This window comes from Ochotona curzoniae, unplaced genomic scaffold (assembly GCF_017591425.1).
Source record: "Ochotona curzoniae isolate NIBS_2020 unplaced genomic scaffold, NIBS_Ocur_1.0 contig_3097, whole genome shotgun sequence".
NCBI lineage: Eukaryota > Metazoa > Chordata > Mammalia > Lagomorpha > Ochotonidae > Ochotona > Ochotona curzoniae.
The window spans coordinates 41,446-59,651 of NW_024465720.1; the positions used below are offsets into that span (position 1 = coordinate 41,446).

At 71.1% G+C, this 18,206-nt stretch overlaps 10 pseudogenes; all 10 read left to right on the forward strand.

The window, feature by feature from the left end:
* Positions 1 to 1,633: 1,633 nt before the first annotated feature.
* On the forward strand, positions 1,634 to 1,742 carry LOC121155770 (annotated as a pseudogene).
* A 1,711-nt stretch (positions 1,743 to 3,453) lies between these two features.
* On the forward strand, positions 3,454 to 3,562 carry LOC121155771 (annotated as a pseudogene).
* Positions 3,563 to 5,273: 1,711 nt separating this feature from the next.
* On the forward strand, positions 5,274 to 5,382 carry LOC121155773 (annotated as a pseudogene).
* A 1,709-nt stretch (positions 5,383 to 7,091) lies between these two features.
* On the forward strand, positions 7,092 to 7,200 carry LOC121155774 (annotated as a pseudogene).
* Positions 7,201 to 8,907: 1,707 nt separating this feature from the next.
* On the forward strand, positions 8,908 to 9,016 carry LOC121155775 (annotated as a pseudogene).
* Positions 9,017 to 10,725: 1,709 nt separating this feature from the next.
* LOC121155776 lies at positions 10,726 to 10,834 on the forward strand (annotated as a pseudogene).
* Positions 10,835 to 12,540: 1,706 nt separating this feature from the next.
* LOC121155777 lies at positions 12,541 to 12,649 on the forward strand (annotated as a pseudogene).
* Positions 12,650 to 14,356: 1,707 nt separating this feature from the next.
* LOC121155778 lies at positions 14,357 to 14,465 on the forward strand (annotated as a pseudogene).
* A 1,707-nt stretch (positions 14,466 to 16,172) lies between these two features.
* Positions 16,173 to 16,281, forward strand: LOC121155779 (annotated as a pseudogene).
* A 1,706-nt stretch (positions 16,282 to 17,987) lies between these two features.
* Positions 17,988 to 18,096, forward strand: LOC121155780 (annotated as a pseudogene).
* The last annotated feature ends 110 nt before the right edge of the window (positions 18,097 to 18,206 follow it).

Genomic DNA, 18,206 nt, shown 5'->3' on the forward strand with positions numbered 1-18,206 from the left:
CCAGCTCAGAACCCCGGCACACCACCAGCACCCTGCCACCTGCTCCCCTGCCAACCTGCTTTGGCCTGCCCAGCTTCCCTTCCCACACGCCTCCCATGCCCCATGCAACCCAGGGCCCCTCCGCCACCGCCGCGTGCAACGGTGCCCACCCCGAGGCCTCACACACACTAGCCAGCGCCCCAGCCCGCCCTACCCTGCACAGCCAAATGCCACAAACACACACACACACACACACACACACACACACACACACACACACACACAGAGCCAACCTCTTCTGCCAAGCACGCACACACTCACGCACGCCACGCCACCATCTGCCCTCGGCCCGCAGCCTCCCTGGCCACCTGCCCACACCCACACCCACACCCACACCCGGAATCGGGCCCCTCCAGGGCACACAGCGCCCGCAGCCAGCCTCCAACAGCACCAACAGCAGCACCACCTCGCCAGCCCAGGCTCGCCACTGCGCAGGGCCCGCCTGCACGCACACTCAGTGGTCCTGTGCCAGGCCTGGGGAGAAACTTGCCTGCACGCCACCTGCCACAGCCCACCCGAGGGACCCCCTCACCCACCAACCCACCCACCCACCCGGCCGGCAACCCTCCGCTGGGCACCCTCCCCCGGCCCCCGCAGACACACCCCCACCGCAGACACCAGCCGCAGTCCCGCCCCTGGGTGTAGGGGATGCCCAGGCGCCCCACTGTGGCGTGGGCAAACCTGCCCTGTGGACCGAAGCCTGTGGGTGGTGTAGGACTGAGTGCGTGCCTGCTGCCTGCGTGCTGGCCTGTGCGTGCGTGTGTGCATCAGTCGGTGGGTGAGGGTGACCCCGTGCGCTGGAGTGTGCCATGCGGCACGGCCCGGCCACCCCGGCTCCCTCGCGACCCTCGGCTCCCGGTGCCCGGTCCCAGGTCCCGACCCGTGGTGGTGCCCAGCATAGCTGATTGCTAGCTGCGTCACTTGCTTGCTCGGCGGGAGTGAGGGTGGCTGTGGGGGAAGGGATGGGGGTGGGAGAGGGGGTGGGATGGGGAGCGGGGAGCGTCCCCGGGGCGCCCGTTCTCCATGGGGCCGGCCTGCCTGCCTGCTCGCCCGCCGGGGCTGGGTGTCCGGGACCCCGTGGGTGCGTGCGTGCGTGCGTGTGCCAGCTGCCGGGGCTCCCAGCGTCGTGCCCAGCCGTAGGAGGGCAGGGCGCAGCAGTGTGAGGCGCCCCCTCGAAGCCCAGCCGCGAAGGCCAGCCCTCCAGCCCTCTGGCGGTGGCAGAGGAGGCAGCAGCGCCTCCCGAGCTGCAGGAGGCCTAGGGACCAGGAGAATGCGGGGGTGCGGGGTGCGGCGCCCTGGCTGGGGGCAGGGGGAGGCGGCCTGCGATGAGAGCTGGAGTGTCCTGGGGGGTCGCTGAAGCAGGAGGTGGGCCGGTGTTGGCCTGGCGGTGCGGGCAGGGGCGGCAGCGGGTGCAGCAGGGCTGGAGGGTGGGCTTGGGCGGGCGGTGCAGCTGGTGTGCGGGCTTGGGTGGGCTTGGGCGGGCGGTCGGGCAGGGCAGGGTGGTCGAGCAAAGCAGGGCAGGGCTGGGCAGGGGCGGGCAGGGGCGGGCAGGGGCGGCAGCAGGCTGAAGAGCGGCTGTGATGTGGTGTGTGTCGTCTACGGCCATACCACCCTGAACGTGCCCGATCTCGGAAGCTAAGCAGGGTCGGGCCTGGTTAGTACTTGGATGGGAGAGCGCCTGGGAATACCGGGTGCTGTAATCTTTTGCCCGTGCCTGCTCCCTCCTTTTCCTGCCTGCCTGCCCGCCCCGCTCGCCCACCAAGCCCCAGCCCACACCCCGACCAGCTCAGAACCCCGGCACACCACCAGCACCCTGCCACCTGCTCCCCTGCCAACCTGCTTTGGCCTGCCCAGCTTCCCTTCCCACACGCCTCCCATGCCCCATGCAACCCAGGGCCCCTCCGCCACCGCCGCGTGCAACGGTGCCCACCCCGAGGCCTCACACACACTAGCCAGCGCCCCAGCCCGCCCTACCCTGCACAGCCAAATGCCACAAACACACACACACACACACACACACACACACACACACACACACACACACAGAGCCAACCTCTTCTGCCAAGCACGCACACACTCACGCACGCCACGCCACCATCTGCCCTCGGCCCGCAGCCTCCCTGGCCACCTGCCCACACCCACACCCACACCCACACCCGGAATCGGGCCCCTCCAGGGCACACAGCGCCCGCAGCCAGCCTCCAACAGCACCAACAGCAGCACCACCTCGCCAGCCCAGGCTCGCCACTGCGCAGGGCCCGCCTGCACGCACACTCAGTGGTCCTGTGCCAGGCCTGGGGAGAAACTTGCCTGCACGCCACCTGCCACAGCCCACCCGAGGGACCCCCTCACCCACCAACCCACCCACCCACCCGGCCGGCAACCCTCCGCTGGGCACCCTCCCCCGGCCCCCGCAGACACACCCCCACCGCAGACACCAGCCGCAGTCCCGCCCCTGGGTGTAGGGGATGCCCAGGCGCCCCACTGTGGCGTGGGCAAACCTGCCCTGTGGACCGAAGCCTGTGGGTGGTGTAGGACTGAGTGCGTGCCTGCTGCCTGCGTGCTGGCCTGTGCGTGCGTGTGTGCATCAGTCGGTGGGTGAGGGTGACCCCGTGCGCTGGAGTGTGCCATGCGGCACGGCCCGGCCACCCCGGCTCCCTCGCGACCCTCGGCTCCCGGTGCCCGGTCCCAGGTCCCGACCCGTGGTGGTGCCCAGCATAGCTGATTGCTAGCTGCGTCACTTGCTTGCTCGGCGGGAGTGAGGGTGGCTGTGGGGGAAGGGATGGGGGTGGGAGAGGGGGTGGGATGGGGAGCGGGGAGCGTCCCCGGGGCGCCCGTTCTCCATGGGGCCGGCCTGCCTGCCTGCTCGCCCGCCGGGGCTGGGTGTCCGGGACCCCGTGGGTGCGTGCGTGCGTGCGTGTGCCAGCTGCCGGGGCTCCCAGCGTCGTGCCCAGCCGTAGGAGGGCAGGGCGCAGCAGTGTGAGGCGCCCCCTCGAAGCCCAGCCGCGAAGGCCAGCCCTCCAGCCCTCTGGCGGTGGCAGAGGAGGCAGCAGCGCCTCCCGAGCTGCAGGAGGCCTAGGGACCAGGAGAATGCGGGGGTGCGGGGTGCGGCGCCCTGGCTGGGGGCAGGGGGAGGCGGCCTGCGATGAGAGCTGGAGTGTCCTGGGGGGTCGCTGAAGCAGGAGGTGGGCCGGTGTTGGCCTGGCGGTGCGGGCAGGGGCGGCAGCGGGTGCAGCAGGGCTGGAGGGTGGGCTTGGGCGGGCGGTGCAGCTGGTGTGCGGGCTTGGGTGGGCTTGGGCGGGCGGTCGGGCAGGGCAGGGTGGTCGAGCAAAGCAGGGCAGGGCTGGGCAGGGGCGGGCAGGGGCGGGCAGGGGCGGCAGCAGGCTGAAGAGCGGCTGTGATGTGGTGTGTGTCGTCTACGGCCATACCACCCTGAACGTGCCCGATCTCGGAAGCTAAGCAGGGTCGGGCCTGGTTAGTACTTGGATGGGAGAGCGCCTGGGAATACCGGGTGCTGTAATCTTTTGCCCGTGCCTGCTCCCTCCTTTTCCTGCCTGCCTGCCCGCCCCGCTCGCCCACCAAGCCCCAGCCCACACCCCGACCAGCTCAGAACCCCGGCACACCACCAGCACCCTGCCACCTGCTCCCCTGCCAACCTGCTTTGGCCTGCCCAGCTTCCCTTCCCACACGCCTCCCATGCCCCATGCAACCCAGGGCCCCTCCGCCACCGCCGCGTGCAACGGTGCCCACCCCGAGGCCTCACACACACTAGCCAGCGCCCCAGCCCGCCCTACCCTGCACAGCCAAATGCCACAAACACACACACACACACACACACACACACACACACACACACACACACACAGAGCCAACCTCTTCTGCCAAGCACGCACACACTCACGCACGCCACGCCACCATCTGCCCTCGGCCCGCAGCCTCCCTGGCCACCTGCCCACACCCACACCCACACCCACACCCGGAATCGGGCCCCTCCAGGGCACACAGCGCCCGCAGCCAGCCTCCAACAGCACCAACAGCAGCACCACCTCGCCAGCCCAGGCTCGCCACTGCGCAGGGCCCGCCTGCACGCACACTCAGTGGTCCTGTGCCAGGCCTGGGGAGAAACTTGCCTGCACGCCACCTGCCACAGCCCACCCGAGGGACCCCCTCACCCACCAACCCACCCACCCACCCGGCCGGCAACCCTCCGCTGGGCACCCTCCCCCGGCCCCCGCAGACACACCCCCACCGCAGACACCAGCCGCAGTCCCGCCCCTGGGTGTAGGGGATGCCCAGGCGCCCCACTGTGGCGTGGGCAAACCTGCCCTGTGGACCGAAGCCTGTGGGTGGTGTAGGACTGAGTGCGTGCCTGCTGCCTGCGTGCTGGCCTGTGCGTGCGTGTGTGCATCAGTCGGTGGGTGAGGGTGACCCCGTGCGCTGGAGTGTGCCATGCGGCACGGCCCGGCCACCCCGGCTCCCTCGCGACCCTCGGCTCCCGGTGCCCGGTCCCAGGTCCCGACCCGTGGTGGTGCCCAGCATAGCTGATTGCTAGCTGCGTCACTTGCTTGCTCGGCGGGAGTGAGGGTGGCTGTGGGGGAAGGGATGGGGGTGGGAGAGGGGGTGGGATGGGGAGCGGGGAGCGTCCCCGGGGCGCCCGTTCTCCATGGGGCCGGCCTGCCTGCCTGCTCGCCCGCCGGGGCTGGGTGTCCGGGACCCCGTGGGTGCGTGCGTGCGTGCGTGTGCCAGCTGCCGGGGCTCCCAGCGTCGTGCCCAGCCGTAGGAGGGCAGGGCGCAGCAGTGTGAGGCGCCCCCTCGAAGCCCAGCCGCGAAGGCCAGCCCTCCAGCCCTCTGGCGGTGGCAGAGGAGGCAGCAGCGCCTCCCGAGCTGCAGGAGGCCTAGGGACCAGGAGAATGCGGGGGTGCGGGGTGCGGCGCCCTGGCTGGGGGCAGGGGGAGGCGGCCTGCGATGAGAGCTGGAGTGTCCTGGGGGGTCGCTGAAGCAGGAGGTGGGCCGGTGTTGGCCTGGCGGTGCGGGCAGGGGCGGCAGCGGGTGCAGCAGGGCTGGAGGGTGGGCTTGGGCGGGCGGTGCAGCTGGTGTGCGGGCTTGGGTGGGCTTGGGCGGGCGGTCGGGCAGGGCAGGGTGGTCGAGCAAAGCAGGGCAGGGCTGGGCAGGGGCGGGCAGGGGCGGGCAGGGGCGGCAGCAGGCTGAAGAGCGGCTGTGATGTGGTGTGTGTCGTCTACGGCCATACCACCCTGAACGTGCCCGATCTCGGAAGCTAAGCAGGGTCGGGCCTGGTTAGTACTTGGATGGGAGAGCGCCTGGGAATACCGGGTGCTGTAATCTTTTGCCCGTGCCTGCTCCCTCCTTTTCCTGCCTGCCTGCCCGCCCCGCTCGCCCACCAAGCCCCAGCCCACACCCCGACCAGCTCAGAACCCCGGCACACCACCAGCACCCTGCCACCTGCTCCCCTGCCAACCTGCTTTGGCCTGCCCAGCTTCCCTTCCCACACGCCTCCCATGCCCCATGCAACCCAGGGCCCCTCCGCCACCGCCGCGTGCAACGGTGCCCACCCCGAGGCCTCACACACACTAGCCAGCGCCCCAGCCCGCCCTACCCTGCACAGCCAAATGCCACAAACACACACACACACACACACACACACACACACACACACACACACACAGAGCCAACCTCTTCTGCCAAGCACGCACACACTCACGCACGCCACGCCACCATCTGCCCTCGGCCCGCAGCCTCCCTGGCCACCTGCCCACACCCACACCCACACCCACACCCGGAATCGGGCCCCTCCAGGGCACACAGCGCCCGCAGCCAGCCTCCAACAGCACCAACAGCAGCACCACCTCGCCAGCCCAGGCTCGCCACTGCGCAGGGCCCGCCTGCACGCACACTCAGTGGTCCTGTGCCAGGCCTGGGGAGAAACTTGCCTGCACGCCACCTGCCACAGCCCACCCGAGGGACCCCCTCACCCACCAACCCACCCACCCACCCGGCCGGCAACCCTCCGCTGGGCACCCTCCCCCGGCCCCCGCAGACACACCCCCACCGCAGACACCAGCCGCAGTCCCGCCCCTGGGTGTAGGGGATGCCCAGGCGCCCCACTGTGGCGTGGGCAAACCTGCCCTGTGGACCGAAGCCTGTGGGTGGTGTAGGACTGAGTGCGTGCCTGCTGCCTGCGTGCTGGCCTGTGCGTGCGTGTGTGCATCAGTCGGTGGGTGAGGGTGACCCCGTGCGCTGGAGTGTGCCATGCGGCACGGCCCGGCCACCCCGGCTCCCTCGCGACCCTCGGCTCCCGGTGCCCGGTCCCAGGTCCCGACCCGTGGTGGTGCCCAGCATAGCTGATTGCTAGCTGCGTCACTTGCTTGCTCGGCGGGAGTGAGGGTGGCTGTGGGGGAAGGGATGGGGGTGGGAGAGGGGGTGGGATGGGGAGCGGGGAGCGTCCCCGGGGCGCCCGTTCTCCATGGGGCCGGCCTGCCTGCCTGCTCGCCCGCCGGGGCTGGGTGTCCGGGACCCCGTGGGTGCGTGCGTGCGTGCGTGTGCCAGCTGCCGGGGCTCCCAGCGTCGTGCCCAGCCGTAGGAGGGCAGGGCGCAGCAGTGTGAGGCGCCCCCTCGAAGCCCAGCCGCGAAGGCCAGCCCTCCAGCCCTCTGGCGGTGGCAGAGGAGGCAGCAGCGCCTCCCGAGCTGCAGGAGGCCTAGGGACCAGGAGAATGCGGGGGTGCGGGGTGCGGCGCCCTGGCTGGGGGCAGGGGGAGGCGGCCTGCGATGAGAGCTGGAGTGTCCTGGGGGGTCGCTGAAGCAGGAGGTGGGCCGGTGTTGGCCTGGCGGTGCGGGCAGGGGCGGCAGCGGGTGCAGCAGGGCTGGAGGGTGGGCTTGGGCGGGCGGTGCAGCTGGTGTGCGGGCTTGGGTGGGCTTGGGCGGGCGGTCGGGCAGGGCAGGGTGGTCGAGCAAAGCAGGGCAGGGCTGGGCAGGGGCGGGCAGGGGCGGGCAGGGGCGGCAGCAGGCTGAAGAGCGGCTGTGATGTGGTGTGTGTCGTCTACGGCCATACCACCCTGAACGTGCCCGATCTCGGAAGCTAAGCAGGGTCGGGCCTGGTTAGTACTTGGATGGGAGAGCGCCTGGGAATACCGGGTGCTGTAATCTTTTGCCCGTGCCTGCTCCCTCCTTTTCCTGCCTGCCTGCCCGCCCCGCTCGCCCACCAAGCCCCAGCCCACACCCCGACCAGCTCAGAACCCCGGCACACCACCAGCACCCTGCCACCTGCTCCCCTGCCAACCTGCTTTGGCCTGCCCAGCTTCCCTTCCCACACGCCTCCCATGCCCCATGCAACCCAGGGCCCCTCCGCCACCGCCGCGTGCAACGGTGCCCACCCCGAGGCCTCACACACACTAGCCAGCGCCCCAGCCCGCCCTACCCTGCACAGCCAAATGCCACAAACACACACACACACACACACACACACACACACACACACACACACAGAGCCAACCTCTTCTGCCAAGCACGCACACACTCACGCACGCCACGCCACCATCTGCCCTCGGCCCGCAGCCTCCCTGGCCACCTGCCCACACCCACACCCACACCCACACCCGGAATCGGGCCCCTCCAGGGCACACAGCGCCCGCAGCCAGCCTCCAACAGCACCAACAGCAGCACCACCTCGCCAGCCCAGGCTCGCCACTGCGCAGGGCCCGCCTGCACGCACACTCAGTGGTCCTGTGCCAGGCCTGGGGAGAAACTTGCCTGCACGCCACCTGCCACAGCCCACCCGAGGGACCCCCTCACCCACCAACCCACCCACCCACCCGGCCGGCAACCCTCCGCTGGGCACCCTCCCCCGGCCCCCGCAGACACACCCCCACCGCAGACACCAGCCGCAGTCCCGCCCCTGGGTGTAGGGGATGCCCAGGCGCCCCACTGTGGCGTGGGCAAACCTGCCCTGTGGACCGAAGCCTGTGGGTGGTGTAGGACTGAGTGCGTGCCTGCTGCCTGCGTGCTGGCCTGTGCGTGCGTGTGTGCATCAGTCGGTGGGTGAGGGTGACCCCGTGCGCTGGAGTGTGCCATGCGGCACGGCCCGGCCACCCCGGCTCCCTCGCGACCCTCGGCTCCCGGTGCCCGGTCCCAGGTCCCGACCCGTGGTGGTGCCCAGCATAGCTGATTGCTAGCTGCGTCACTTGCTTGCTCGGCGGGAGTGAGGGTGGCTGTGGGGGAAGGGATGGGGGTGGGAGAGGGGGTGGGATGGGGAGCGGGGAGCGTCCCCGGGGCGCCCGTTCTCCATGGGGCCGGCCTGCCTGCCTGCTCGCCCGCCGGGGCTGGGTGTCCGGGACCCCGTGGGTGCGTGCGTGCGTGCGTGTGCCAGCTGCCGGGGCTCCCAGCGTCGTGCCCAGCCGTAGGAGGGCAGGGCGCAGCAGTGTGAGGCGCCCCCTCGAAGCCCAGCCGCGAAGGCCAGCCCTCCAGCCCTCTGGCGGTGGCAGAGGAGGCAGCAGCGCCTCCCGAGCTGCAGGAGGCCTAGGGACCAGGAGAATGCGGGGGTGCGGGGTGCGGCGCCCTGGCTGGGGGCAGGGGGAGGCGGCCTGCGATGAGAGCTGGAGTGTCCTGGGGGGTCGCTGAAGCAGGAGGTGGGCCGGTGTTGGCCTGGCGGTGCGGGCAGGGGCGGCAGCGGGTGCAGCAGGGCTGGAGGGTGGGCTTGGGCGGGCGGTGCAGCTGGTGTGCGGGCTTGGGTGGGCTTGGGCGGGCGGTCGGGCAGGGCAGGGTGGTCGAGCAAAGCAGGGCAGGGCTGGGCAGGGGCGGGCAGGGGCGGGCAGGGGCGGCAGCAGGCTGAAGAGCGGCTGTGATGTGGTGTGTGTCGTCTACGGCCATACCACCCTGAACGTGCCCGATCTCGGAAGCTAAGCAGGGTCGGGCCTGGTTAGTACTTGGATGGGAGAGCGCCTGGGAATACCGGGTGCTGTAATCTTTTGCCCGTGCCTGCTCCCTCCTTTTCCTGCCTGCCTGCCCGCCCCGCTCGCCCACCAAGCCCCAGCCCACACCCCGACCAGCTCAGAACCCCGGCACACCACCAGCACCCTGCCACCTGCTCCCCTGCCAACCTGCTTTGGCCTGCCCAGCTTCCCTTCCCACACGCCTCCCATGCCCCATGCAACCCAGGGCCCCTCCGCCACCGCCGCGTGCAACGGTGCCCACCCCGAGGCCTCACACACACTAGCCAGCGCCCCAGCCCGCCCTACCCTGCACAGCCAAATGCCACAAACACACACACACACACACACACACACACACACACACACACACACACAGAGCCAACCTCTTCTGCCAAGCACGCACACACTCACGCACGCCACGCCACCATCTGCCCTCGGCCCGCAGCCTCCCTGGCCACCTGCCCACACCCACACCCACACCCACACCCGGAATCGGGCCCCTCCAGGGCACACAGCGCCCGCAGCCAGCCTCCAACAGCACCAACAGCAGCACCACCTCGCCAGCCCAGGCTCGCCACTGCGCAGGGCCCGCCTGCACGCACACTCAGTGGTCCTGTGCCAGGCCTGGGGAGAAACTTGCCTGCACGCCACCTGCCACAGCCCACCCGAGGGACCCCCTCACCCACCAACCCACCCACCCACCCGGCCGGCAACCCTCCGCTGGGCACCCTCCCCCGGCCCCCGCAGACACACCCCCACCGCAGACACCAGCCGCAGTCCCGCCCCTGGGTGTAGGGGATGCCCAGGCGCCCCACTGTGGCGTGGGCAAACCTGCCCTGTGGACCGAAGCCTGTGGGTGGTGTAGGACTGAGTGCGTGCCTGCTGCCTGCGTGCTGGCCTGTGCGTGCGTGTGTGCATCAGTCGGTGGGTGAGGGTGACCCCGTGCGCTGGAGTGTGCCATGCGGCACGGCCCGGCCACCCCGGCTCCCTCGCGACCCTCGGCTCCCGGTGCCCGGTCCCAGGTCCCGACCCGTGGTGGTGCCCAGCATAGCTGATTGCTAGCTGCGTCACTTGCTTGCTCGGCGGGAGTGAGGGTGGCTGTGGGGGAAGGGATGGGGGTGGGAGAGGGGGTGGGATGGGGAGCGGGGAGCGTCCCCGGGGCGCCCGTTCTCCATGGGGCCGGCCTGCCTGCCTGCTCGCCCGCCGGGGCTGGGTGTCCGGGACCCCGTGGGTGCGTGCGTGCGTGCGTGTGCCAGCTGCCGGGGCTCCCAGCGTCGTGCCCAGCCGTAGGAGGGCAGGGCGCAGCAGTGTGAGGCGCCCCCTCGAAGCCCAGCCGCGAAGGCCAGCCCTCCAGCCCTCTGGCGGTGGCAGAGGAGGCAGCAGCGCCTCCCGAGCTGCAGGAGGCCTAGGGACCAGGAGAATGCGGGGGTGCGGGGTGCGGCGCCCTGGCTGGGGGCAGGGGGAGGCGGCCTGCGATGAGAGCTGGAGTGTCCTGGGGGGTCGCTGAAGCAGGAGGTGGGCCGGTGTTGGCCTGGCGGTGCGGGCAGGGGCGGCAGCGGGTGCAGCAGGGCTGGAGGGTGGGCTTGGGCGGGCGGTGCAGCTGGTGTGCGGGCTTGGGTGGGCTTGGGCGGGCGGTCGGGCAGGGCAGGGTGGTCGAGCAAAGCAGGGCAGGGCTGGGCAGGGGCGGGCAGGGGCGGGCAGGGGCGGCAGCAGGCTGAAGAGCGGCTGTGATGTGGTGTGTGTCGTCTACGGCCATACCACCCTGAACGTGCCCGATCTCGGAAGCTAAGCAGGGTCGGGCCTGGTTAGTACTTGGATGGGAGAGCGCCTGGGAATACCGGGTGCTGTAATCTTTTGCCCGTGCCTGCTCCCTCCTTTTCCTGCCTGCCTGCCCGCCCCGCTCGCCCACCAAGCCCCAGCCCACACCCCGACCAGCTCAGAACCCCGGCACACCACCAGCACCCTGCCACCTGCTCCCCTGCCAACCTGCTTTGGCCTGCCCAGCTTCCCTTCCCACACGCCTCCCATGCCCCATGCAACCCAGGGCCCCTCCGCCACCGCCGCGTGCAACGGTGCCCACCCCGAGGCCCCACACACACTAGCCAGCGCCCCAGCCCGCCCTACCCTGCACAGCCAAATGCCACAAACACACACACACACACACACACACACACACACACACACACACACAGAGCCAACCTCTTCTGCCAAGCACGCACACACTCACGCACGCCACGCCACCATCTGCCCTCGGCCCGCAGCCTCCCTGGCCACCTGCCCACACCCACACCCACACCCACACCCGGAATCGGGCCCCTCCAGGGCACACAGCGCCCGCAGCCAGCCTCCAACAGCACCAACAGCAGCACCACCTCGCCAGCCCAGGCTCGCCACTGCGCAGGGCCCGCCTGCACGCACACTCAGTGGTCCTGTGCCAGGCCTGGGGAGAAACTTGCCTGCACGCCACCTGCCACAGCCCACCCGAGGGACCCCCTCACCCACCAACCCACCCACCCACCCGGCCGGCAACCCTCCGCTGGGACCCTCCCCCGGCCCCCGCAGACACACCCCCACCGCAGACACCAGCCGCAGTCCCGCCCCTGGGTGTAGGGGATGCCCAGGCGCCCCACTGTGGCGTGGGCAAACCTGCCCTGTGGACCGAAGCCTGTGGGTGGTGTAGGACTGAGTGCGTGCCTGCTGCCTGCGTGCTGGCCTGTGCGTGCGTGTGTGCATCAGTCGGTGGGTGAGGGTGACCCCGTGCGCTGGAGTGTGCCATGCGGCACGGCCCGGCCACCCCGGCTCCCTCGCGACCCTCGGCTCCCGGTGCCCGGTCCCAGGTCCCGACCCGTGGTGGTGCCCAGCATAGCTGATTGCTAGCTGCGTCACTTGCTTGCTCGGCGGGAGTGAGGGTGGCTGTGGGGGAAGGGATGGGGGTGGGAGAGGGGGTGGGATGGGGAGCGGGGAGCGTCCCCGGGGCGCCCGTTCTCCATGGGGCCGGCCTGCCTGCCTGCTCGCCCGCCGGGGCTGGGTGTCCGGGACCCCGTGGGTGCGTGCGTGCGTGCGTGTGCCAGCTGCCGGGGCTCCCAGCGTCGTGCCCAGCCGTAGGAGGGCAGGGCGCAGCAGTGTGAGGCGCCCCCTCGAAGCCCAGCCGCGAAGGCCAGCCCTCCAGCCCTCTGGCGGTGGCAGAGGAGGCAGCAGCGCCTCCCGAGCTGCAGGAGGCCTAGGGACCAGGAGAATGCGGGGGTGCGGGGTGCGGCGCCCTGGCTGGGGGCAGGGGGAGGCGGCCTGCGATGAGAGCTGGAGTGTCCTGGGGGGTCGCTGAAGCAGGAGGTGGGCCGGTGTTGGCCTGGCGGTGCGGGCAGGGGCGGCAGCGGGTGCAGCAGGGCTGGAGGGTGGGCTTGGGCGGGCGGTGCAGCTGGTGTGCGGGCTTGGGTGGGCTTGGGCGGGCGGTCGGGCAGGGCAGGGTGGTCGAGCAAAGCAGGGCAGGGCTGGGCAGGGGCGGGCAGGGGCGGGCAGGGGCGGCAGCAGGCTGAAGAGCGGCTGTGATGTGGTGTGTGTCGTCTACGGCCATACCACCCTGAACGTGCCCGATCTCGGAAGCTAAGCAGGGTCGGGCCTGGTTAGTACTTGGATGGGAGAGCGCCTGGGAATACCGGGTGCTGTAATCTTTTGCCCGTGCCTGCTCCCTCCTTTTCCTGCCTGCCTGCCCGCCCCGCTCGCCCACCAAGCCCCAGCCCACACCCCGACCAGCTCAGAACCCCGGCACACCACCAGCACCCTGCCACCTGCTCCCCTGCCAACCTGCTTTGGCCTGCCCAGCTTCCCTTCCCACACGCCTCCCATGCCCCATGCAACCCAGGGCCCCTCCGCCACCGCCGCGTGCAACGGTGCCCACCCCGAGGCCTCACACACACTAGCCAGCGCCCCAGCCCGCCCTACCCTGCACAGCCAAATGCCACAAACACACACACACACACACACACACACACACACACACACACACACAGAGCCAACCTCTTCTGCCAAGCACGCACACACTCACGCACGCCACGCCACCATCTGCCCTCGGCCCGCAGCCTCCCTGGCCACCTGCCCACACCCACACCCACACCCACACCCGGAATCGGGCCCCTCCAGGGCACACAGCGCCCGCAGCCAGCCTCCAACAGCACCAACAGCAGCACCACCTCGCCAGCCCAGGCTCGCCACTGCGCAGGGCCCGCCTGCACGCACACTCAGTGGTCCTGTGCCAGGCCTGGGGAGAAACTTGCCTGCACGCCACCTGCCACAGCCCACCCGAGGGACCCCCTCACCCACCAACCCACCCACCCACCCGGCCGGCAACCCTCCGCTGGGCACCCTCCCCCGGCCCCCGCAGACACACCCCCACCGCAGACACCAGCCGCAGTCCCGCCCCTGGGTGTAGGGGATGCCCAGGCGCCCCACTGTGGCGTGGGCAAACCTGCCCTGTGGACCGAAGCCTGTGGGTGGTGTAGGACTGAGTGCGTGCCTGCTGCCTGCGTGCTGGCCTGTGCGTGCGTGTGTGCATCAGTCGGTGGGTGAGGGTGACCCCGTGCGCTGGAGTGTGCCATGCGGCACGGCCCGGCCACCCCGGCTCCCTCGCGACCCTCGGCTCCCGGTGCCCGGTCCCAGGTCCCGACCCGTGGTGGTGCCCAGCATAGCTGATTGCTAGCTGCGTCACTTGCTTGCTCGGCGGGAGTGAGGGTGGCTGTGGGGGAAGGGATGGGGGTGGGAGAGGGGGTGGGATGGGGAGCGGGGAGCGTCCCCGGGGCGCCCGTTCTCCATGGGGCCGGCCTGCCTGCCTGCTCGCCCGCCGGGGCTGGGTGTCCGGGACCCCGTGGGTGCGTGCGTGCGTGCGTGTGCCAGCTGCCGGGGCTCCCAGCGTCGTGCCCAGCCGTAGGAGGGCAGGGCGCAGCAGTGTGAGGCGCCCCCTCGAAGCCCAGCCGCGAAGGCCAGCCCTCCAGCCCTCTGGCGGTGGCAGAGGAGGCAGCAGCGCCTCCCGAGCTGCAGGAGGCCTAGGGACCAGGAGAATGCGGGGGTGCGGGGTGCGGCGCCCTGGCTGGGGGCAGGGGGAGGCGGCCTGCGATGAGAGCTGGAGTGTCCTGGGGGGTCGCTGAAGCAGGAGGTGGGCCGGTGTTGGCCTGGCGGTGCGGGCAGGGGCGGCAGCGGGTGCAGCAGGGCTGGAGGGTGGGCTTGGGCGGGCGGTGCAGCTGGTGTGCGGGCTTGGGTGGGCTTGGGCGGGCGGTCGGGCAGGGCAGGGTGGTCGAGCAAAGCAGGGCAGGGCTGGGCAGGGGCGGGCAGGGGCGGGCAGGGGCGGCAGCAGGCTGAAGAGCGGCTGTGATGTGGTGTGTGTCGTCTACGGCCATACCACCCTGAACGTGCCCGATCTCGGAAGCTAAGCAGGGTCGGGCCTGGTTAGTACTTGGATGGGAGAGCGCCTGGGAATACCGGGTGCTGTAATCTTTTGCCCGTGCCTGCTCCCTCCTTTTCCTGCCTGCCTGCCCGCCCCGCTCGCCCACCAAGCCCCAGCCCACACCCCGACCAGCTCAGAACCCCGGCACACCACCAGCACCCTGCCACCTGCTCCCCTGCCAACCTGCTTTGGCCTGCCCAGCTTCCCTTCCCACACGCCTCCCATGCCCCATGCAACCCAGGGCCCCTCCGCCACCGCCGCGTGCAACGGTGCCCACCCCGAGGCCCCACACACACTAGCCAGCGCCCCAGCCCGCCCTACCCTGCACAGCCAAATGCCACAAACACACACACACACACACACACACACACACACACACACACACACAGAGCCAACCTCTTCTGCCAAGCACGCACACACTCACGCACGCCACGCCACCATCTGCCCTCGGCCCGCAGCCTCCCTGGCCACCTGCCCACACCCACACCCACACCCACACCCGGAATCGGGCCCCTCCAGGGCACACAGCGCCCGCAGCCAGCCTCCAACAGCACCAACAGCAGCACCACCTCGCCAGCCCAGGCTCGCCACTGCGCAGGGCCCGCCTGCACGCACACTCAGTGGTCCTGTGCCAGGCCTGGGGAGAAACTTGCCTGCACGCCACCTGCCACAGCCCACCCGAGGGACCCCCTCACCCACCAACCCACCCACCCACCCGGCCGGCAACCCTCCGCTGGGCACCCTCCCCCGGCCCCCGCAGACACACCCCCACCGCAGACACCAGCCGCAGTCCCGCCCCTGGGTGTAGGGGATGCCCAGGCGCCCCACTGTGGCGTGGGCAAACCTGCCCTGTGGACCGAAGCCTGTGGGTGGTGTAGGACTGAGTGCGTGCCTGCTGCCTGCGTGCTGGCCTGTGCGTGCGTGTGTGCATCAGTCGGTGGGTGAGGGTGACCCCGTGCGCTGGAGTGTGCCATGCGGCACGGCCCGGCCACCCCGGCTCCCTCGCGACCCTCGGCTCCCGGTGCCCGGTCCCAGGTCCCGACCCGTGGTGGTGCCCAGCATAGCTGATTGCTAGCTGCGTCACTTGCTTGCTCGGCGGGAGTGAGGGTGGCTGTGGGGGAAGGGATGGGGGTGGGAGAGGGGGTGGGATGGGGAGCGGGGAGCGTCCCCGGGGCGCCCGTTCTCCATGGGGCCGGCCTGCCTGCCTGCTCGCCCGCCGGGGCTGGGTGTCCGGGACCCCGTGGGTGCGTGCGTGCGTGCGTGTGCCAGCTGCCGGGGCTCCCAGCGTCGTGCCCAGCCGTAGGAGGGCAGGGCGCAGCAGTGTGAGGCGCCCCCTCGAAGCCCAGCCGCGAAGGCCAGCCCTCCAGCCCTCTGGCGGTGGCAGAGGAGGCAGCAGCGCCTCCCGAGCTGCAGGAGGCCTAGGGACCAGGAGAATGCGGGGGTGCGGGGTGCGGCGCCCTGGCTGGGGGCAGGGGGAGGCGGCCTGCGATGAGAGCTGGAGTGTCCTGGGGGGTCGCTGAAGCAGGAGGTGGGCCGGTGTTGGCCTGGCGGTGCGGGCAGGGGCGGCAGCGGGTGCAGCAGGGCTGGAGGGTGGGCTTGGGCGGGCGGTGCAGCTGGTGTGCGGGCTTGGGTGGGCTTGGGCGGGCGGTCGGGCAGGGCAGGGTGGTCGAGCAAAGCAGGGCAGGGCTGGGCAGGGGCGGGCAGGGGCGGGCAGGGGCGGCAGCAGGCTGAAGAGCGGCTGTGATGTGGTGTGTGTCGTCTACGGCCATACCACCCTGAACGTGCCCGATCTCGGAAGCTAAGCAGGGTCGGGCCTGGTTAGTACTTGGATGGGAGAGCGCCTGGGAATACCGGGTGCTGTAATCTTTTGCCCGTGCCTGCTCCCTCCTTTTCCTGCCTGCCTGCCCGCCCCGCTCGCCCACCAAGCCCCAGCCCACACCCCGACCAGCTCAGAACCCCGGCACACCACCAGCACCCTGCCACCTGCTCCCCTGCCAACCTGCTTTGGCCTGCCCAGCTTCCCTTCCCACACGCCTCCCATGCCCCATGCAACCCAGGGCCCCTCCGCCACCGCCGCGTGCAACGGTGCCCACCCCGAGGCCCCACACACACTAGCCAGCGCCCCAGCCCGCCCTACCCTGCACAGCCAAATGCCACAAACACACACACACACACACACACACACACACACACACACACACACAGAGCCAACCTCTTCTGCCAAGCACGCACACACTCACGCACGCCACGCCACCATCTGCCCTCGGCCCGCAGCCTCCCTGGCCACCTGCCCACACCCACACCCACACCCACACCCGGAATCGGGCCCCTCCAGGGCACACAGCGCCCGCAGCCAGCCTCCAACAGCACCAACAGCAGCACCACCTCGCCAGCCCAGGCTCGCCACTGCGCAGGGCCCGCCTGCACGCACACTCAGTGGTCCTGTGCCAGGCCTGGGGAGAAACTTGCCTGCACGCCACTTGCCACAGCCCACCCGAGGGACCCCCTCACCCACCAACCCACCCACCCACCCGGCCGGCAACCCTCCGCTGGGCACCCTCCCCCGGCCCCCGCAGACACACCCCCACCGCAGACACCAGCCGCAGTCCCCCCCTGGGTGTAGGGGATGCCCAGGCGCCCCACTGTGGCGTGGGCAAACCTGCCCTGTGGACCGAAGCCTGTGGGTGGTGTAGGACTGAGTGCGTGCCTGCTGCCTGCGTGCTGGCCTGTGCGTGCGTGTGTGCATCAGTCGGTGGGTGAGGGTGACCCCGTGCGCTGGAGTGTGCCATGCGGCACGGCCCGGCCACCCCGGCTCCCTCGCGACCCTCGGCTCCCGGTGCCCGGTCCCAGGTCCCGACCCGTGGTGGTGCCCAGCATAGCTGATTGCTAGCTGCGTCACTTGCTTGCTCGGCGGGAGTGAGGGTGGCTGTGGGGGAAGGGATGGGGGTGGGAGAGGGGGTGGGATGGGGAGCGGGGAGCGTCCCCGGGGCGCCCGTTCTCCATGGGGCCGGCCTGCCTGCCTGCTCGCCCGCCGGGGCTGGGTGTCCGGGACCCCGTGGGTGCGTGCGTGCGTGCGTGTGCCAGCTGCCGGGGCTCCCAGCGTCGTGCCCAGCCGTAGGAGGGCAGGGCGCAGCAGTGTGAGGCGCCCCCTCGAAGCCCAGCCGCGAAGGCCAGCCCTCCAGCCCTCTGGCGGTGGCAGAGGAGGCAGCAGCGCCTCCCGAGCTGCAGGAGGCCTAGGGACCAGGAGAATGCGGGGGTGCGGGGTGCGGCGCCCTGGCTGGGGGCAGGGGGAGGCGGCCTGCGATGAGAGCTGGAGTGTCCTGGGGGGTCGCTGAAGCAGGAGGTGGGCCGGTGTTGGCCTGGCGGTGCGGGCAGGGGCGGCAGCGGGTGCAGCAGGGCTGGAGGGTGGGCTTGGGCGGGCGGTGCAGCTGGTGTGCGGGCTTGGGTGGGCTTGGGCGGGCGGTCGGGCAGGGCAGGGTGGTCGAGCAAAGCAGGGCAGGGCTGGGCAGGGGCGGGCAGGGGCGGGCAGGGGCGGCAGCAGGCTGAAGAGCGGCTGTGATGTGGTGTGTGTCGTCTACGGCCATACCACCCTGAACGTGCCCGATCTCGGAAGCTAAGCAGGGTCGGGCCTGGTTAGTACTTGGATGGGAGAGCGCCTGGGAATACCGGGTGCTGTAATCTTTTGCCCGTGCCTGCTCCCTCCTTTTCCTGCCTGCCTGCCCGCCCCGCTCGCCCACCAAGCCCCAGCCCACACCCCGACCAGCTCAGAACCCCGGCACACCACCAGCACC